At 30.8% G+C, this 23418-nt stretch overlaps 1 protein-coding gene across 3 annotated transcripts in view; it reads left to right on the top strand.

Moving 5' to 3' along the window:
- Nucleotides 1-519: 519 nt before the first annotated feature.
- Nucleotides 520-23418, top strand: part of mrj — a 160481-nt gene continuing 137582 nt past the window's right edge. The window contains exons 1-2 of one of the 3 annotated variants that reach the window (XM_065511271.1): nucleotides 520-666; nucleotides 3657-3940. The gene's annotated coding sequence lies outside the window, so the exon portion shown is untranslated. Of the gene's footprint in view, nucleotides 667-3656; nucleotides 3941-23418 lie in introns of those variants that run through there. The other 2 variants (XM_065511269.1, XM_065511272.1) reach the window with 2 other exon arrangements.

Genomic DNA, 23418 nt, shown 5'->3' with positions numbered 1-23418 from the left:
TTCAAAAAACCTGTTTTCGGTTTAACAGAAAAGTTTTTAAAAAGCCGGTTTCAGTTTCTTTATTCTAAAAAGCAGTTAACCGGTTTTGTATTAAATTTTTATTCAATATGAAAAAAGTATGTATATTTAAATTTTAATAGACATTTTTGTTAAGGAAAAAAAATTATTGCAAATGTAATTGAAAAATAAATAGAATACTGTTTATATACTAACTTATAGTTACATATATTATCTGTTAAAATAATATTTGTATAAAAACTATCAGTATAACTTTATGTAGAAACATAATTATACATTGTGATAATATGGGATGGATGTTTTACAACAGAACTTAATATTTAGTTAAAATTCTTTGGTAAATTTCGTTTGAAAATAAACCAACTGAGTTTGAGCGCTTTTTTTAAAAAAAAGCTTAAACACATTTAAACTGTTAGTTGGCAACCAGGCATTAATGTATTCGTTGGGTTTCGTTAAGCGCAATTTGTATACATTCGTTCAGTCAGTTGGAGTCATTTCGCGAGTGAGGTTCGTGTGTTTGCGTATTTCTTTTTCTTATTGTTATTATTGTATCATATGTGTGTATTCTTTTTCAATTTCGATTAGCCTTGTGCGTTACAACAAACAATCAACAAAATACATAAAATTTTTAGCATTAAATGCGGTGTGGTGTGTAAACAAACTAGTAAATAGGAATAAATAATTTATTAAGGATTTATTATTCAAAAAAGGCCAAAATTATTACATACTTTTTAAATAAAGACAATATTGACGGTTAAAAACGAAAAACAACAACAACTGCAAAAGAATTTTAACCCTTTGTGAATGGGAGATTGATAGTGGTGGTGGTAGTTGAAACAAAACAAGAACAACAAAAAAAATCTTGCACAAATTTATTGTGCTTTTGCTGAAATAAGTTCTTAAAGAGAAAAGTTGATAAAGCAAGTGCAAGTGTAAAAATAATTGCAACTGCAGTTAAAAATAAATAAATTACATTTTAAATAAATACAAACTCCAACACGGTTGTGTGTGGTAAAGATAGATAAAAAATAAAATTAAAAATAACTGTAATCACGTTGTGCTTTTTGGTTTTATTTTGTGATTTTTTAATTATAAATTTTATAAATAGCAATACGGGAAACAAATAACAATAAAAATAAAAAAAATAAAACAACCGATTAACCTGCCAACAACAATTTCAATAACACACATTTTAAGCTTGTTTTTGTTTTAACAATTTTAAAGAAAACAATTGAAACAAAAACAATTGAAAAACGTTTTTCTCCATTTAACTACATGATGTGTTCGTTTTGTGAGATGCATTGTTGTTTTTATTGTTCGATGCTGAAAACAAAAGCACCCAAGAACAAATAACAATAATTAAGAATAGAATTATTAATTTATTAAAAAATAAGTTTAGTTAGTTCTTTTTTAATTCTCAGAATTGTCTTTAAACATTGCAATTTGGAACTCGTTTGCATATATGTAGATACATATAAATATCTTAATTGAAAATATTTCCGACAGAAATTTGTACGCATATACGACCCTAATCACTAAAATCTTAAATAGCTACCTGTTTTCTAAAATAATTATTCGATCTCAAATGTTTTGATATAATAGAGTTGTAAAATGTTACCGACATTTTGGCAATACGATTTCCATTCAGAGAAATATCGAAAAGCAGCTTCGCGTAATAAATTTTCTCTTAAGTAGTTTTTGGGTGAACAAAGGTGATTTCTAAACCGTCACATGCAAAAAAAGACTTTACTGCATAACTTCTAAACCAAAAAAAACAAGGTATCTACAAATCTAAACCTACCATATATTGAACGTGTAGCAGTGCCCTTAGAATCTGAAGCACTTATAATGGTAAAAAATTAAAAAAACAAAATCGCAGCATAAATCTCAGAAATTATACGACAATAAATTTATTAATTTATGCGATTTCAGATTCTGAGGCTAGAAATGGTTTAGAATAGTTTTGATTTATAATAAAATTTTGCGATACCGCTTTTCGATATAGGTATCCAGGAATTAAGAATCAGCTCTGAAACTGATATTTGATAATACCCATCGTACTGAAAAAATTTCTTGAAGGCAGTTGGCAATTAAATTCAAATGAAATGTTTGAAAATAAACTTTACAACAGTTTATTATAAATAAAAAAAAAACATCAATGTACATGAGGTCAAAATTGGACAACTTTTGATTTCAACCGAATTAAGTTTGATATAACTATCGCCCATATTATGGAAAACGCAGCGTTTTAAAATTTTTCTGCATCTTCTGAAAACCACGCGATTTGCTATTCGTTTCAGATACAATGGCGGTTTGAAAAAGCTAAATTTCTAGCTCTTTCATTTGTCATAACCATTTTTAAGCGATATGCGTTTTTCAGAACATGGGCGTATAATTGCATTTAGTTTAATTTTAAGGAAATATCCAAAATAGCTCCATGTTCAAACTTTGAATCCAGTGGAAAATTGTTAACGTTTCTCGATATCAGTAAAATCTTCAGCATCACTGATCATCTTATATATAAATAGGCCACACGTTTTATTGTGGTACACTTTTAAGTATGTTATTGTCTACCAATATTGATGAAACATATATGGTTTAAAAGGTTTTTTTCTCTAGCTGTGCACAATATAAAAAAATATTTAAAAATTCTTTCCATAAAAGTGGTAAAAAGTGTTTTAAAAGTGGTCGAATTTCGGCCACCGGGCGATCCTAGTATCCATAAAAGAAGCATTACGTTTCAATTATCGAATTTTTGTGAACCCAAATAAATATGGATTTTATCTTATCTTACAATACCTACTACAATTGGTGGGTAATTAAGTAAATAAAAAACTAAAATTAAATTTGTTCGTGATTTGAAATGGATTATAAACAAATATTAGACAATCAGAAATAGTTATTCTATACTTTATTTAAACCGCAAACAAAGTCTAAGAAGAATTATTGTTTTTTTTTTTCATTAATTTAGTATTTAGAAATGGTCACTTATCGGGAATGATATAATATATCGCTCATTTGCTGCAACAACGTTATAATTCTCTCATACAAAAAATAATTGTCTTTTTTTAAAACTGATAAAACTATATGAAAGGCACAGAACGGCGCATATTTTGTATTACTCAGTTCAAACCCCCCGAATTTTGAGTGATGACGTTGTTGCTGCAAATGAGCGATATGACAACTATATAGGAAACCGAGAAATAAATCCTAAATCTGTTGTCAAAAACCCCCGGGAAAAAATAAAAAAAATCTAATCGGATTTTGTAATTTTTATTCTAGTTAATCAAAAAATTCAAATCACAACTTTTATGAATCCTAATTGTAAAAAACACCCCAATTTTCATATATTACCTGTGCAGTACACAGGACCTGCTGTAATTGGTCGAATAAAAAAAAATACATTTAAAAATAATGGACAAGTCAAATTCTCTTATTTCTCTAAAATTCTTTAAAAACATATATTATTACATAAATTCTGATAAGAATTGAACTACAAGTAACCACCATTCGAAATACATAAGTTTACAACAAATTTTACACAATTTGTATGTAATTGTAGTCGTTCGTGTTTACAGATTCAAGTAATTTATGCACTAAAATTAATTTTATTATTGTTTATTTTTTCTCGATAATAGTTTTCTATTTATAAACAATAAATATTTTAAATAAATTCAATAGAATAATCAGCAAATAAAATAATACAAAGGAAAGAAAAGTAGAACGTTATCAACAACAAATAAAGGAGAGAAAAAAATAATTTAAATAACAAATTACTACAAACTTTAAATAACAACATTAAAGAGTCAACAGCAGGCAAATACAACTTGAAGCTGCATAAACAAATGTATTATCGCTAAAACTACAGCAGCAGCAGCAAACAACAACCAACAGACTTTTAAAAGTGAGCAGCAACATAAGGGTAAGTTTAAGTTAATGAATAAAAAATAAATACAAAATGAAATGAAAGAATTCAAATTCAAATATAGGTACATACATATTTTAGGCGAGTAACGCCATACAACTACAAACAATTTTAATTTTGTAGGCTTTTCGCCTTCGTCAATTTCTTCTACATTTATTTCATTTTTATGTTGTTTTCTGTTATGTTTCCTATTCATGGTTGTGTTTTTTGTTTCTTCCTTGAAAATCAACTTCCTTTGTGGCAGAGTATTTGGACTAAATGGCCAGTGTTACCAGCTTGACATTTGTTAAGCATAGCAACATCCTTTTTGAACATTTAATTTCATTTGTTTTTGGTTTCGTTGTTACAATGATTTTGATGACGATTATGTTGTTGCTGTTCATGCTGTTATAACTAGCAACCTTATCGATTATTCACAGTTACTTCCTTTACCGGCATTTTTGTTGAATCTCTCTTTGTTTACATTTGTTCAACTCCCTCTCCTCTCACAGCAACTATTTTACATTTGTATTGCTGTGTGCGTAATAATTTATATTCTATTTCAATTTGATGTCATTGGCCAAATAGTGTAGAAATTGATTATTTTTAGTCGTAATTTATCGACAGTTTTTGCATTTAAATTTTTGTTTGTTTATTTTATTATTTGTCAACATTAACACTATATTGTATTTTTTATATTGTTAATCGATACAATAAACTCTCCCCTATTTGATATTTTTAATTATTTGTTTTCATTTTACGCATAAATATATTTTCATCAATATCTACATACATTGTTTATAATAAATAAACAATTGTTTGTTTTGTTTTTAGCTGGTAGAGGAGATTCCGTTTATTAAGTTGTTGAATTTGAATAATATTCAAATTTGTTTTCCAGGAAATCAGTAGAATTCTTTGTAACTTGAAAAGTTTATTGCGTTTCTTTGAAATTGCTACTTCTCGGGCTGAGTGTTCTTTGCTCAAAGTTGGAAATACGTAAGGTTCAATAAAAATGCTAGTATTATAACTTGTACTCTTTGATAAATAAAACTTAAAATAGATACCTAGGTTCAAGCTAAAGAAAACTTAAAAATACAATTAAAGCAAACATCAAAAATTAAATAATTTTCATACACAGTCACACAGATAATAGTACGTACTCCCTCTAAAATTGCAGTTTAAGAATGACCCTGGATTTCTGATCGATATTTTTGCTTGTTTTTGCCAGGCATCGATAGACTGTCAAAACTAACAACAAAAATTCCGTATAACTTTCCGTACTTTTACACTTAAAACTTAATCTTGCAGCACAGATAATTATACATATGTACGATGCACAGTGGTTTAGAAACTTTTCTTTTTGGAAATTGTTATGAAATTTCACATGGTTTGAGCTGAGGTGATTTTGAGTCGATTTACATTTGTTCAGCTTCCTAGCGATAATGGGGGCCAGTGTGTAGCCCCTCAAAGTTGGTAACCTAGCGTCTCAATTTTTTTTTTTTAAAAATCGCCAAAAATCAATTTATGATCCGAATGAGCTGCAATTTTAAATATAAATGGTTTTTTAGATATGGCGGGACTACGGAGGATCGAAATTAATTTTTAAAATATCAGTATATTGGCGATAAAAAAGCATACGCATCCAAAGTTGGAATTTGTAAAAAGTGCCGTATTTTTACCTTTTTTTCTTTTGTAGAAAAAAATTTTCTTCGGGACTATACAATAAAAATAACTTAATGCTTAATTAAAAAAAAAAATTTCGGTTTGAGTAAAAAATTCTAAAAAAATCACGAAAAAGCTCCATATTTGTATAACCCCATATGTTTCTTAAATACTTACTAAGTGCTATTTTATCACACGGTAAATAACGTCACAGTAAGCACTTTTCTAAAAAAATCCGTTTTATGGAAACATTTTCCCCGTTTTAGGAACTTCGGTATTTGAAAATAAAAAATGTCAAAAATTCTAATCCCATTCATTTAAGGATATTTGAGTCTATATTGGTTCCAAATTTTGTTATGAACTGTCAAAATTTTACATAAGTCAAATTATATATTTATATTCGAGGTAAATCACCATATAAATTTTTTAGTTTTTAGTGTAAATGAAGTCCCAAATTTTATAAAATTATTTAATTTTACTAAAATATCAATCCTCAAGTCATAATGTTTTCAATAATATCAAATACTTATATAAAAGGGCTCAGAAGTTGCACAAACCTTGACCCCTTTGACAAATTTGTACGTTTTTTCATTAATGGGATGAATTGGAACGGCACATTCAAATACGTACTATTATCTGTGTGACTGTATGTATTTTCAATCTAAACAATATTAAATATTTTCATATTCAAGATTGAAGTGATGATGCATTTGGTGTAAATCTGAAGAAACAATCTAAAATTTTATTTTGCTTCGTTACTTATATTTCTGTAGTTTAACATAACAATGTAAATAATTGCCAACTCTTCCAAATAATTCTATCTAATTCTTCTTGGATGCGGATGTGTTTACGCTTGTCATGAGTGACGACTCCAATCTTTCACAATTTACTTTTTGTTATGGCCCAATTCCTTTTAATGTTGTTATCATTGAGTAGTTTTTGCACTTTCATCATTTTTGTGATAACCGCTCTTACTTGCTACATCAAGTTCTCCTCTAGGACTTTTATGGGCGGAAAGAAACTTCCAAGTAAATATGATTTATATTCTTTGGTATGACATTAATGATGTATCCTGCGATTTTGAAATCGAAGAAGATTCTATGAAGAACAAATACGATGACATACAAGGTGGAACTGTTTTGTTGAAATTATATTATGTTCCATGATTGGGTGGACCTGTAACCGTCCTTATGACAGCATGTGACCACACTGGAGCAGAGTAATTGACCACTGACCGACCAATCGTACAGTAGAGCTGCTGGGTAGCGTTATGAGATCCCTGTTTCTATTTCGCTGTTTGTGCGAGATTGTAGTGGCAAGAGGAGAGAAGGTAGATATGCTGTCAAAGGAGCTTATCAACATTTTCGGGTGGTTTACAGTTGAAATATGGACCTCCATTGATTGTGACATTAAGTCCTCGTGGTAAATGAGGTAATTGTAGGTAATATGCAATGAGTTAACTAAGATAAAAGTTAACGAAACCGTAAATGTCATTAACTTAGACGCACGTAGTTATAATGGTCCAGTCGTCGTCTGAATGTCTGGCGGCACTCTGATAAACTACTTTCCATCTCTTCATGTTGTCAAGCCTTTGACACCGTCAGTCAAAGGCTTTCACAAGTCTAACACAATAGGGAGTGTATTTCCACAAGGTCTCTGCTGGTTTAAGTCATGTGAGATCTGAGTGGCAGTGGCTTTTAATCTTATGAAATCCCAGGCAGTCTTCGCGACATGCTATAAATGGGATATATGCCAATAAGATTTCAGGTTTGAGTATCAGGATGATTTAATAGATTTTCTTGGCATTGGGTATAATAAGGCAGCTTAAAAACTGTGGTCAGGTTCTCAACTCCCCACTAGTCAAGATGTTTTAACATCAGCTCATGAATTAATTTATTCGGTCCATTTATTCATCATACACATAATATGAGAATGGACTGAGAATTACATGATAATCCAATTGGAGACTTTGAATACAAACAAATTACCATTATTAATGTTTTATATAAAATGTTTAAAATTTAAAGTACAATTTGAAATAAATGTAGCCCTTTAATGTTAAATAGAATTGAAAACGTGCTCAGCTGTCAGTCCCTTAATGTCTGTTACCTTAATTAAGAAAGCAATTAACAATTATTTCTTTATTCATCCAACCATCCATGCAGCCAAGCATCAAAACATTTAATTGTAATTGAAACTTTTTTTTGATTCGAACAAAACTACGAATACAATTCGTTTGCAATAAACAAAAAGTACACAGTTGCTTATTAAAGTTAATCGAACAAAAAACTAAGATGAAAAGGAAATAATAATGAAAAAGTTGAAGTAAAAAAAAACAAATCATTTAATTCATGAGCACTTTAATCGTCGATTGTTATTAAAACAAAAAAAAAATTAAATAAAAACTATAGAAATCGAACAAAAACTAACAGCCGCAAGATTAAAGTACATTCTGCACACACGTGTGAGTAAGGAAAAATATATATTTTTTGATAGATCAACAACAACAAACCAATTTATATTCGAATAGTCTTACAACAACAAATGCATTCAAGCAACAACAAAAGAATAACAATTGTTCAAAGTTGCAACATACAACAAAACCACATACACACACTAAGATCCATGGACATTTTGTCGGTAACTGAGTGACTGACTGGCTGACTGAATGAATGAATAGATAAATATATGTTAACGTGTTATAAAATCTAATGCTTGATTACAATACAACAATACATAGTTTATTATTTTATAATTCGCATTTTTAAAGTGGCCAGTCTTAATTTTTCATATTAATTTTTAAGAAATATTTTATTTTTATAAGATTTAGTATAAAATTTTACATACCCACTATTAGAACATGCGCAATAGAATTTGAAATGTTTATTAAGAAGGTTCGTCCACATTGCCCAAATATTTGTCAAAGTAAACGTGACCACTTAAAAATAAATATTCTACATAAATTTAAATGAATATTAATTTTATTAAGCAAGATTTAATTTAGAGAAGTAAAATTAAATAAAGAAACGCTGAAAGTAGAAATTAAGATAACACTGTCCAACAAATTGAGACTTTTTGATTGGAACAGAACAGTCACCCTATAATTCTGAAAGAGCATGTCGATTTTTTGTGATTTTTTAAAAAAAATGTGAGACCCCAGGTGGCGTGTAATTTTGCTAATTAAGCGTAAAGAGCTTTATTTACAACTTTGGTATCTTTGGTAGAATATTTTAATCCTTAGATGTCCTTTTTGAATGGATTTTTTATATTTTCTCAAAAAAAGAGTCAAATTGACCCCTAAAGAGAGGAGCTAGAGGTTTAAGATCTTCCACAAAAATTATCCCCATACAAATCCACAATATAGCTCTGATAATAATTCTCTCAGACATTAACTTACATAATTTTTTTTCATTTAGTATAATGCTGCCTTCGATAAAAAAATTAAAACTTTGACCCACTGTAAAAAAATTCAGACCAGCTGGACTATAAGTTTATTCTACAAAAATGATCTACTCTACATGCCCATTCAGAATTATAGGGTTGCTATTCTGTTCCAAAAATGCTGATGGACAGTGTAATTATTTAAAATATTTGAACAATACGAACGCTCCTTATCCAAAATGTACTCGATATAGTGAGATAGATCTCTGAAGTATTCCCATAAGTGTATACGATCACACATCTTGTAGCTAACTGTGTAAAGGTTAGAGTTCGTTTCGGATATCAGCGTCACTTCAGGGAAGTAAGATTCACCATTCATTCTAAACCTTAATCCGAACACGAATTTTAGAATACTGCCTGGTCACTTCATCTCTCTTTTTTTTTTATTAATTTTACTATGTATTTCAAATTCCAAATACATAGATTTTGAACAAAGTTTAAAAATGTTTTGTTTGATTTTTTTCTTTGTTTGTCTAATTTGATTTTATACAAAATGTTTGTTAATTACATACAATTTGCAGCATGATTGCATTTTAATACAAATAATTGTTTAGTGTTTTTTTCTACTACTAAAATGATTTCGAAAGTGGTGAAATCGAAAAAAAAAAATAAAAAAACATAATAACACTTAAAAAATCTATATTAAAGCAAAAAACTAAATCTAATAATATTTAATGAGTATCTCTATGTTGAAATTTGAAATTGGTAAAGGCGGAATTATTCATCAAAGGAAAAAAAGGCTTGTTGAAATTATTCTTTGTGGTGCTGTAAAAGTGATTCATAAATTCATCCATTAAGTAGATCTTGAACATCTTTTGTTGTCTGTTTGGCAGTTCTCATCCTGTTTAACACAGAAACTCCGACATACAAATGAATTGTGACATGCAATTTTGAAATATTAACGGTTTCTTTGCTTTTTTGTAAAAATAAAGTAAAAAAAAAACGTATGACAGAATGCGTAAATCTTTGCCAGACACGTTGGTAACAAAGACTACAAAACGTTTGTTAAAAAGACAAAAGAAAAACTTTATTCCTTAATTTTGAAATGCGAGTATGTACAACATCAAACACCTCCACATTTATTATTTTTTGCTCTTTTTTTTTTACAATGTAAATAAAACAAATCATCGTTTACTGTATAAGTAAACGAATCACAAAAACAACTAGTTACAAACTATTATGACGACAGCAAAACATTGACACGCCTCTTCACCGTCATCTGCCCGTACAACACAAAGAGAAAAACTGAATGAACACTGAGTCTGCCAAGTGAAGAAGAAACAATTTGCTGTGCAGTCTTGAGTTGCTGTAATAATGTATCCAAAAAACTTGTAGTAGCCAGAGGTTTAAAGGAATTATTTCAATTGATGATTTATTTTTAACTAGACTTGTACGCACACATCTATATCGCAGAAGTAACCGACATTGCCATTGACTCTTCAGAGGAGTTAAACCAGAAGAGGAGTTTCAGAAGGCGTTAGGCAATGTTAGTTATGCCACACTCTTTCAGAATATTCTACACACAACAATCCCCATCAACAACCAGAAATGGATCGTGAATTATCTGAGTGCCCTCCTGTCGTTCGTGGAGTTTTAGTGCCTAGGGTTGAGTTGATAATCCTGCCGTATCCGGGATGTTACATAGCATTGGCGGAAATACACCGTCCGGACCCGGTGTTTTATACGGATCGACTGCCCAGGCTAGTTTTTCCTAGTGACTATTTCCTCAATTTATCTAGAGTTTTGACTAATACATTTAGGCATCGTCATCCCTAGTTCTTGTACCTACCGAACAAGGGAATTGCTTTTCCATAAGCAAAGGGAATGTCTCCGAGATGGATTCCGTCCATGAATTCCCCTCTCTATGACCTTAGGGTCTTTGGATAAAATTCGCCGAAACCTGGAGAACTCATTGATGCTATCAACGGATTCAAAATAAGACCTCCATGAAATCCGTTTCGCTCTTTTAAGATCCCCCTTATACTTTTTGAATCACACCTTATAGTTGCCACAGTCGTCTTGCAATCTAGTGAGCTTTGCCCTATTAAATAATTTCCTAACCATTACCTTTGAACCCGAAGTTTCTAGGTCCACAATTTATGCTGTTTACGCCTGCTGCAAATTTCATTGAACAGGATAGTTCGTAGCTCTCCTTGTGTAAATGAGTGTACTTATTCACAGCATTTTCCAATTCGAATGGTAACAGTTCACGTAAAGTTAACTGTCCCATCCCAGTACGAACCTTGTCATGAAAGGTTCGCCAATTGGTCCGCCTAGGATCCATAATTGGTGTCCTTGCAGACGTCTAAGACTATGATCCGAAAAAGAACATTCCGTGGATACCCTCCACTCTCTAACGAAATTATAATTGCTGTTCGTCAGAGTCATGTCTATAACCGCTTGCCTGTCTTTGTTCCTGAACGTGGGCATGTTGCCGTTGCTTTAAATTATAAGATTATTGACAATTATAAAATCAAAGATACACTCACCACTTTTGTTTATAACAGTACTGCCGCACTGACTGTGATGAGCGTTTGCATCACTTCCCAGTACCCGCCTCCTTGGTAGTGTCATGTTTCTAATACCGGAACCTGACAGTGCCAAGACCAAAATTGACAACACCCCTCACCTAATTCAAGAATACTAGGGATTTCCGATCCACTGCGAACCGGAAATCCCTCCCAGTAATCTCCTTACATACCATTGTGGCCATATACTTCCATTGGTCTTTAAGAAGATTCACATTCTGTTTGTTTTAAGACTTTATTAAGATCTCCGAGCTTCCCAACTGTTTTTAAAAATTCAAAAGAATTTTTATTGCCACAGTTTACAATCTTGACTCCCTTTTATACGGTATATACGGCAATCTAATCTAAGGGTCTACTTTCAATCAGTTGCCATTCGATAACTACTGAGTGCTATTGAGTGCAAAAAAAGTTTTTCTGCAAATAAAGTTTTTCTGCTATCGATAACAGCTGCCTGATGTTATACATCCTGACTCAAGGACTTCTTCACCTTCTTAGTTGACGAGGTGGTATTGTCATCTCCAGATCTAGACCCCTTAATGGTCTTCTTCCGGGGACCCTTAAAAGTGGAGTGGGGATGTTTCTGCTATCTGACTTAGAGCAGATATCACAGTGATATCTTGCTCATCGTAAAAGTGCAGAACCATCTCCTCCAACTTTTGAGTGGCTCAAGTTTCCCCAAAGGAGTCTTTCGAAAATCCCAGAACGCCATCCACATCAAGTTGTATTTCCTGTCCTTCTTGCTTCAAAATCCTGTCATGAACGTCCGTTAAAGTGAATACACCCTCTAGGGTCTGTCCGTTTCCCCCTCCGAATCTCCATTATCCATGAAAGCGAAAGTTTCACTTGTATTTGCTTCTTGTGCTCGTCTCAATCTTGTTCCCATGAGTAAGCACGTAAAAAATCGGACCATCCACGCAGTGACGGCGTGCGTGGACTAGGTAATTACTTACAACAGCATATTACCCTAGTTTACGTGTTATTTAAGAAAATGTAATTCATAAAATTACAATGATTAAAGTAAGAATTGTCTACTTCTTTGAAGCATCCAAAACATCCTTGAAGTTTCAAAGACATTTTTAAACAAAAAGCTTCTGTAGAATTTTAAGCCATAAAAAGTTTTTCAATATTTTGAAGATATTCCACCCGATTCAGCAAACAGCGTTCAGTGAAAATCTAAATACTCATCTTGAAAACTGTCTTCACGATTGTTTGCGCTCTGCGTATGCAAATGATTAATTGCAAGAGGAGGCCGTGTTATTTTAACTGCTTCCACGTCATACATTTTTTCAGTATTAAAAAAGGAAATAACAACAAATAATATTAATGATCAATTTAATACCTTTCAACTTCTGCTTGTGCACATGGGAAGCGTTATAATTACATCAAATTGGTTTTTATTTCGTCTACATTATTATTGTGTTTTTTTGATATGAATCAATTATGGAATTGACAAATAAATTTCATTTATACTTGTATTTATTTGTTTAACGTAAAATTGTTTCAAAACACAAATTCTCACTCAATTGTACACTTGAGTTTATTGACCTCTCGTGCAACAAAACACAAAAAAAGTTTAAAAAAAATAATTAAAATTTTCATTCAATTTTGCCGCCTCGTTGACATTATTAAATTTTGTATATTTTGTTTTTATTGTTTTTGTTTTGTTAATTATCACTTTGGGAAAAATGGTTGTAATTAAAAACGATTTTTTGTTAATTTATTATGACAGTTGGGAAGCTTAAACAAATGCTCTGAAACCAGAGTATGTATAATGTTTTTAACAAATCTGTTAAGAAAAAGATTAAAATTTTAACATGGTATTGCCCTAGAGGTTTAAAATGTTAAGGAAAGTACTTTGATATTTACAGCAAGAAACTAAGGACTGAGATTGAAAAAACCTTAACACACGTTTTTCATTAAAACTTTTAACACAAGTATTATTTGATCAAGTTACTTTTGAAAAGTGTCAGTTATTATTTTTAATGTCAATTATGTTCCTTTGTCGTTAATCAGATTAAAATGAGTGGCTAGAAAAAGTGCGTACCAAAATTATTAAATATTTTTAACAAAACCCAACTTGTTCCTACAAAAAGCTTACCAAAGAATCAAAGGTCCGACGTCAAACTGATTTCAATGATATTAAACAGTAGCGGGAGAACATGTCCGTTGATAGAAAACCTGGTTCAGGTAGAACGAATGGTCCACATGATGTTTCTAAAGCCAATAAATATAAGGCAATTTTAAAAGAGCTCCCAACACATCCGGTAGGAAAGCAGTCCGGTTAGCTCAATACTCGGACTAATTGGTACGAAAAGTTCAAGCCAATTGAGGTTTAAAAACATACAAGGCTCAAAAAGTTCATGAAAGGCTTTCTGCACAAATTTAGAGGCCAAAGGCAGACAGAGCTGCATAATGGATGACGAAACGTATGTTGAGGAAAATTTTTCTCAGCTTCCGGGTCAACATTTTTATGTTGCTGATGCTCGAGGGAATGTTGTAGAAAAGATTAGGACCCAAAAGCAGAAAATTTTCCCAAAAAGTTCTTCATATGGCAAAGCAATATGCAGTTACCGAAATGTTTACATACATTCCCACGACAGCCGGTTCTACGCACCGGAATGACCCGAGTTCACTCGGCCAAGGGCTGTCAACTCCGCAAACACTGCTGCTACAACAACAACAACAAAAGAGGATTCTTTCATTCATAAGACTTCTAAATGTGTCCACTATTGTGTTCTTGTACCACTCAAGACCTTGCTTACAAGGTGAAAACTACACTTTTACCCTTATCTGTCTGTTTGTTGAAATCAACTTTCCGAAGCCCCCAAATTACTTACATACACGGTTCATACATCAATATCTCCGGAATACTTCCAGCTCGGTTGCTATTTAAAATCGAGAAAATCGGTCCAAATGGCTGAGATATAAGGAAAAACCAGGACAACCTCTATTTTTACCCATTTTTTGACCTATATCTTGATTGCAATGACGTATATAAGACCATAGTAAGTTGGACCTACAATAGGTCAAAATCGTAAAAAATATTTTTTAACCCGAATTTTTTTTTAAAATCACCAAATAATATAGATTTATATTAATAATTTGAAAGAAATATAAGAAAAATTGACAAAACTTAAAAAAATAAAATTGTTTCCTTTGTTGATCCAGGGCAAAATTAAGTGGAAACACTATGATTTTTGTTTCTATATAAACGGGCCGCTCTTAACTGTATATGAATATTTAGTTTTAACAGAATTTCACAATTTAATATTACAAAAGTACATTCTCGTCTAAAATTCTAAAGAAATTTTATCGATTGACTCACTTGACAGCAAGACGAGAGATTATTTACTGTAATTGTCGTTGTTGTTTTAAATTTTTATTACTTACAACCTTTAAGTGCTTCAGTTGCAAGTACAAATCAATAAAAATGCACAATACACCAAGAAAACTGTCAAACAATTTCAAACCTCATCAATTTGTATATGTAATATATCACATATCATATCATATCATCATGGTGAAATACTCGTATAATTAATACTAAATCACTCTGACACACTGTCATGAATAACGGCCTAATGTTTTAGAATAAACAGTAAATGACTGTCATATAATATTTTCGAAATATTTTCTAGTTGTTGTCCAGTCATTTAACAGAAATAAAGTACGCTGAGCCCTAAACCAGTTGCTCCCATATTCCTGCAATGTCTTCTCCTCAACAGCAAATTATCATTAAGTGTGTAAAAAAAAAAGTTAAACTTTTTTCTTTGCTGCTTCAAGTTGCTGGTCATGTTTCTCCCTCATTGACCGAATATTATTGCAGCTTACAGGTCTGAGTGTCTACCTACAATTTATTATGTGGACAAAAAGTATCATGTTCTTAAAACCAGTTAAGTCAGAAAAAGAAACATCAAAACTTCTATAAGAAACTTAAACATTGTAACAAACCCTTTCAATGTTGTTGATATTTGCTTTGTAATCTCATACATGAACTTTTTGTACTGCTCGTATGTTGATTCATTCAGCTGATTTTTTCTTTCTTTGCTGTTGCCATAAAGACATTGGTTCTGTTTGTTACTTAATCCATTCCAATATAACTATTACACATCCATATACACATATAGTAAATAACCCAGCAAAATTAGATGTTTATTATAAAATTTTGATTGATTTCAAATCAAACATTTTCAAAAATATAATTAACTTCACTCTAATTATACCCTTCACCTTCGTGAGAAGGGTATACTATATAAGTTTGTCATTCCGTTTGTAATTTCTACATTTTTCATTTCCGACCCTATAAAGTATATATATTATGGATCCTTATAGATATCGGAGTCGATTAAGCCATGTCCGTCTGTCTGTTGAAATCAATTTTCTGAAGACCCCAGATATCTTCGGGATCCAAATCTTCAAAAAGCATGTCTGACATGCATTCGAGCAATGTGAAAAAAGTATGCTTAAACTTAAGAAAAATATAAAATGAAGTCTAGTATTCACAATAACAGCACAAAAATGGAAATTAACCCTTAATAGCACTTGGGGTCCAAATGACCCTCAACTTTTAAAATCACGAAAAACACATTCATTTTGACCCCAAGTACTCATAAGGGTTAATTTCCATTTTTGCACTGTTATTGTGAATACAAGAATTCATTTTATATGTTTCTTAAGTTTCATCAAAATCGGCCCAAAAATATATAATATTTCGCTATCTTTCCATGAGAAATTCCAAATATTGAAAAAATTGACCTTTGACCTCCACGATTCAAGGGTTAAAGTTTTCCGATTTTAGTAAAACTTTCAGACTATATTTAAAATTACCTGGACTATATTATTCTGAATAGCTTTTACTTAAAAATCATTACAGTAAGGAAATTCTGGTCATTCCCCAAAATATGGCCAAAAAATTAGTTTTTCTCGAAAATCGCAAAATTTATATCGCAGGTACGGAAAAACTATAGGAGGTATTGACATACTTTTTTCACATTTCTATTCCCTATTATGTTGTCAATAAATCCCCATGTGATGATCAAAAAATTCTGAAATTTGTTTAACAAAATTTTTAAAAATTTGAATTTGGAGTTTTGAAACTGCCGTTAAAAAAATTTATTTTTTTTGGTCATACCTGCGAATAGGTTAACGGTATCCTACGAGGACAAAAACTCATATACAAGTAAATATGGATATATTTTAAGTAAAAATAAGCTTTTATTTTAATATTTCTCAAAATATGTTAATTTTGTTCATAAATTTCTTGTTCTAGTGGCCTGAGACACGTTAATGGCCTGGCGATTTTTTAATAACTTTAACATTTTTTCACCAATTTTTGTCTTTTATACCTTATTATAATGACAATTACGTACACATTTCGATTCTTTTAAATTAAATTGTAAAAGTCATTATTTAATGCCAAAATTTTTACAAAAACTGAAAAAATTGCATATTTTCCCCTTGTAAATGCACTTCAAAACTTCAGCGTCGTTGCGCCACCAGTTAACGTTATCCTATCATCCTAATATTTTACACAACGTGTTTCTACAATACATAGAACAATTCTAGAGGGGGGGACGGCCTGTACCTAGAAAGTTTTTTTCGTCCATACAATCTTGGAGCACTCTAATGTATACATATGAATTTATATGAAAAAACTTACTTTTATTAATGTTTTTCTTTATAACTCCTGAACTATAGTAGAGAGTTTAGGTGTCCACATACCTTGTTTTTTTATTAATTTTTAACACCGCGGTCTTTGATATATTTTACATTGAAATATATACTCCGAAAATTTACCTTTAACCTTTTGGATGTAAACTATTTTATTCACACCATTTTAAGCACAATATATTTTTCTTTAAAATGAAGTAACAAATTATGCTTGTCTTTGAGTAGTTTCAAAGTTATGGGCAATTATGTGTATATAATTTAAGATAATTTTAACAAATGTTTCAATTTTCAAATCGCGATATTTTTGAAATGTAAAGGATTTCCGATGAAAATGTCATTGATTTGAGGAACCCTTTGGAACCGTTATATGTGTGGTAAATTTCATTAAAATCGAAAATGTCAAATCCGAAAATAACAGTTTTCTGTCCGTTTTGATATGGATCCTCCCAATAATTAAACAATAACCTAATAATAAATTTAATACACATTCAGCGACTGCCATTTTTAAACAATTATGACCATTTGCACAGTGGGGCGGAATCAAAATTTTTGGGAAATAAATCTGGCATTTCTAAACGGATTTTCCGATCGGGATTGACGTGGGCGTATCCAAGAAGTATTCGAGTTTTAGTTTTGAAAATGGGGCCTACAAATGCTCAGGGGCGGCGCTATGGGGGCTCAAAGTAGGGAACCTTCGACATGTAAAATGTTTAAACACGTGCCATTTTTTTGTTTCCCATCCGTTCCCATCAAAGATTTTTATATTTTTGGAATCTTGATTGGAAATCTGGAAAATGATCACCAAAAAACTGAACACATTTCTTTCAACAAAAACAACAAATATTAAATTAATGAAAATATGTTTCATTTGTTATGTTTTACTGGAAAATGTCTTGGGTAGTATAGAGACCAAACAGTTAAAATACGCAATATTTACAGAGTCCTCTAAGCATGAGCTATGCGATTGTACTATATTGAGGTTAAGCTTTAGCATTTAATTTACGTTCCAGCCTTTATAGCATTTCCTTTATTAAGGACTGAGATCGAAAAAATCTTAACACACGTATTTCATTAAAACGTTTAACCCAAGTATTATTTGATTTTTTTTGATCAAGTTATCATTGTAATCATGCCAGTTAATATGTTTAATGTCAATTATGTTTATTTGTTGTTAATCTGAATAAAATGAGTGACCAGAAAAAAGTGCGTACTAAAATTATTAAATATTTTCAACAAAATCCAACTTGGTCCTACAAAAAGTTGGCCATACAATCATATTGTTTCCAATGTTTTAAACAGTACTGGGAGTACTTGTCCGTTTATAGAGAACCTGGTTCAGGTAGAAGAAATGGTCCACATGATGTTTCTAAAGCCAAAAAAATAGAAAACATTTTCAAAAGAGCTCCCAACACAGCCAGTAAGAAAGCAGCCCGGTTAGGTCAGTACTCGGACTATTTGGTACATATTTTGAAACTTTTTGCACAAAAGTACTTTGTACTATATTTTTTTTTGCCTATTGACAGACTCGTTTATCCAGAATAACGGTGAATTATTTCATGTTCTCATTGTGGTTAAGGTGAATTTATATACAAGGTGGTGTCGGTGGCGAATTCAGGCAAATACGAGCGAACTCATTAATTTTTTATATATGGAGTTTGACATTCGAAACAATGAGAGAGTTGTTTCAAATGTCAAACTCCATACATAAAAAATTAATGAATTCGCTCGTATTTGCCTGAATTCGCCACCGACACAACCTTGTATATAAATTCGCCTTGATTGTGGTGTTTAATTATGTTGTAATAACAGAAGATACTGTTTCGTAAAATACCATAAAATAGACTTGTAATAGAAAATTCTATAACATTTACAAAACTAATCAATATATTAATAAAATGTCAATAAAAATCTATGAGTATTTTTTTATCTTTTGGCTGATGCTGACCCAATGGTACCAGCTCCCTTTCGGATCCTTGCAGGTCTCTTTCGGTACCTTGCAGGTCCTCCACAAAGTTAAAAAACTTCCTGAAGTCCTTATTTTCAATATTTAATCAAAAAAACAAATTTGTTTTTCAACGATTTAAAGCCTTGGTCCACAAGTTCTTAATTGGCTTTAGAAACATAATTTTTTAATGATTGATTTTTATACCCACCATCAAAAAGGATGATTTTGACATTCCGTTTGTAACACATCAAACTATTCATATACACTGAATCAATTAAGTCTCCGTACAGACATACTCATACTTTTCAATACATATTTAAACCTTTTTTTAATTCATTTTATAAAAAATCTTATAAACTAGAAATCAACACAAAAAACTACAAACATTTTCATTAAAAATATAAAAATTTACATAAATACAATAATTGTACGAAAAGTATCACCAAAAAAGTCTCCGTCTCTCTTAATTGAATTTAATATGTTGTAGGTCCTCCTTTCTGAGCAATTGCTGCCTTTTAATGGCTGTGCATGGAATGGACCAGATTTGTTGTTGTCAGGGAATCTATTTTATACCACTCTTCCATTATAGCGGCTTTTAGCTGATCTTTACTCGTTATATTATGCTGCCGAATCTTACTTTCCAAGTGATCCCATAGATGCTCAATAGGGTTGAGATCAGGTGACTGAGCTGAGCGATTTAAGTGCTTAAGAACATTATAAATAAGACATTCCTTTACTAATCTAGAGGTGTATTTGGGATCGTTGTCTTGTTGGAAGCAATACAAACGTCCCAAGCCTAATTTTTCAGAATTTTGTTTTAAGTTTTCTTTTAATATATTAAGGTATGCATATTTATCCATCGCGTTTTCAACAAAAATAAGATTTCCCACCCCAGATGAAGCCTTGTAACCCCAAACAATAACGTTACCTCTTCTATGCTTTACGGTTAGCGTCAAATGCTTCGGATTCATTTCAGTATTTGGCTTTCCCCATAACATTTCTCTTCCATCAGAACCAAAAACATTCAATTTACTTTCATTGCTAAAAATAACTCGATCCCAAAATAAAAAATCTTTATCAATATGCTCGATAGCGTAATCCAATCTCTTTTTCATGTTCACTTTTCGAACAAGGGGCTTCTTACGGCTTACTCGACCATTGTATCCATTTAGTTTAAGAGCGTTACTTACAGTTTGGGGGTTTACCGTTAATTCATCACTAGTTTTCAAGTTTCCCGCAATTACACATGCGTTAATTTTTGGATTACCTTCTACAAATCGTACAATTCTTCTCTCTAACTGGTGGCCTATTTTTCTTGGATGGTCAGTTCTTTGTTTATTTGCCATTGTTCCGTACTGTTGAACAACGTACTGAATGGATGAGCGTGGTCTTTTTACAATATCCTTGATTTCGGTTAGATTTTTTTTTTAATAATAATTTTCTTTCTATCCATTAAAATTTGCTTATTTTTGGATTCCCTGACAACAACAAAGCTGATCCATTCCATGCACAGCCATTAAAATTAAGCAATTGCTCAGAAAGGAGGACCTACCACATATTACATGCAATTAAGTTTAATATTGGGATTCCTTGCCTAAAACTGTACGGAGACTTTTTTGGTGATACTTTTCGTACAATTATTGAATTTATGTAAATTTTTAGGATTTTAAGGAAAATGTGTGTATTTTTTTATGTTGATTTCTAGTTTATAAGATTTTTTATAAAATGAATTAAAAAATGATTTAAATATGTATTGAAAAGTGATCATAAATTGCTAGTTTATATTATGAGTATGTCTGTACGGAGACTTAATTGATTCAGTGTATATTCTGGGTGCTTATTAAATTTCCAGCTATGTCCGTCTGTCTCTTGAAAACACGATACGGCCCAAACGAAGGTAGCTAACATTTGTCCCTAGTCCCCATACAAGTTCCCCCCTCAGAAAATGACTTGAACATTTCGCACTTGATCAACAAGAGGGTATTAACTCAAAATTTTGAAAATTTCACTTTTTTCAAGAATTCAACAAACAACATCAATATCTATCTACTGTAAAAATTTCAACGTATTCCGATTACTCTTTCACCTCGAAAACAACATTTGAGACCATTTTGGTGATAATATAGTGACTACTTTTGAATCAACAAAAAGGTATTATTTTGAGTTAATACAAACATTGAAATAGAAATGCATTGTATATTTTCATAAAAAATTCATTATTTTGATTTGAGCCTTTATTCAAGTTAAAAATAATCAAATTGTTTTATTTATATTTGGTTGTATTTTGAGTTGATACTGTTTTGTTGATAAAATTTGTTCTACTTTATGATTTTAATTCGAAATGTGACTATTTTATAATAAAATTGTTCATATTTTTTCAGAAAAATTTTATTAACTCAAAAAATTGATTTTTTTTGCAATTGGAAAAATTTTAAAAAAACAATGCATATATATTTTAAAATTGAATTTACATACTATGATGTATTCGGATTTTCAATTTCTCTTTAAATGTAACCACAAACAGGTTTTAACCTCTACTGAAAATTTTAAAATTTTGAGTTAATACCCTCTTGTTGATCATGTGCGATTTATAATTATCTTATAATAATTAATATCGTGATGAAATTGGACATAAACAAGTTTTATATGAACCTAAATCTTTCTACCATCTCTTCGGTCCATACAGTCTTTTCGGATTCAGAACTGCCTTATTTTGATCTCAGTGCAATGAAAAATTATATTTTAGAAAATGCTAGTTTTCATACTTCTAAGTAAGTCATCGATGTAAACAGCACATTTGTTAAATAAGAATGATGTGTCATAATAATTTTTTTTCATTTAATATTTTTCGCGTTATCTATTAGTATTTAAAGTTTCTTACAAACGAAAACCACATTTAATTCATTAATGGGTGCTGAGTAATGGGTACTGGGCTACCTACACTTTAATAATTTGTGTTAACCTCTTTATCGTTTCTTTAAGCCATAATTGCTGATCAAGCAACTAACGTTTATATTGCTCTTCACTCAGCTAATGGACAAAAGCATTTATAGTCAGTCATACTGGTTGGTACATAATAGGATTTGTCACTATTCAGTTGTTAAAAAAAGAATTAATTTTTTTTTGTTTGTTTGTTGAGGTTATTTGTGGTGTAAACAACCATTTGGGTAAAAAAGATCATTTAAGGCTAATTTGCAAAAAATTACAACAACAGCATAACTATTTAAGTATTTTAATAGTTTTTAATTTATGTACCTTGTTTTTTTGTTTGTTTTTGTTGTTGTTTTGAAGGAGAAATGTTCTTGTTGTGTCATGTAGTGTTTTTATATCTTGGTTTCTGAGGCTCTGAGTATTCGTTCGTTCGTTCACATTGCCAAACCCTTTTTATAGTTTTATTTTGCTAAACTTGGTTTTTTATTATTGGACTTGAAGTTTTTTCTTTTTTTTAAATTTTTTGTTTAGTTTTGGCATACATATCTTTGTTTGTTATTGTTATTATAGACGTATCTGTTGCTGCTGTTGATTTTTTTTCTCCAGTCTCTTGTCTGACTAGCGGCTGCTTGAATGACTTGGCTGTTTTTTTTCTTCATTTTATTTTTGGATTTTGTTTTTTTGTTTAGCATTTTCAGTTTGGCTTGGTTTCGTTCCTACCAAGGTTGAAGGTCTTGTTGCCGTCTTGAAAACATTCATTGTACAATAGAGATTTGTTTTTTTTTTGTTTGCAAGTTTTTATTTGCATGTGTACAAGAGTTTTATTGTTTTAATATTTGAGGTTAAAATTGTCATGTTGTAAAATTGTTTTTAATTAATTAAATTTTTTATTTAAGCTTAAACGTATACATATGTAATAAAATTGAAGAATTGAAGTAATGAGTGTTTAATATTACGATTTTGCTTAATTTTTTATTGTAATTTTAACAAAAAAAACTCCTAAAGGTAGGGTCAGACTACGCAAATTATTTGACACAAGATGTTTCATGTGTTTGATCAAAACTACATCAAATAATTCATGGGTTGATTTTGTGTTCACACTGTACACATTTATTTGCCATATTTGTTTAACAAACTACACCGAAATACTAACAAACACACAAAGGGGAAAATATATTTGACTTGTGGTCACATTTATGGTAATATTTGTTCAAAATAATTATTAAATAAAGCTGCAAAACAACTTTAATTTCTTTCATCAATAAAAAAGACATTTCTAGAAATTAAAATATTACCAGATTTTGCTTTACATTAGAAAG

Source organism: Calliphora vicina, chromosome 5, assembly GCF_958450345.1.
Source record: "Calliphora vicina chromosome 5, idCalVici1.1, whole genome shotgun sequence".
Lineage (NCBI taxonomy): Eukaryota > Metazoa > Arthropoda > Insecta > Diptera > Calliphoridae > Calliphora > Calliphora vicina.
This window is presented reverse-complemented; position numbering and strand designations above follow the sequence as displayed.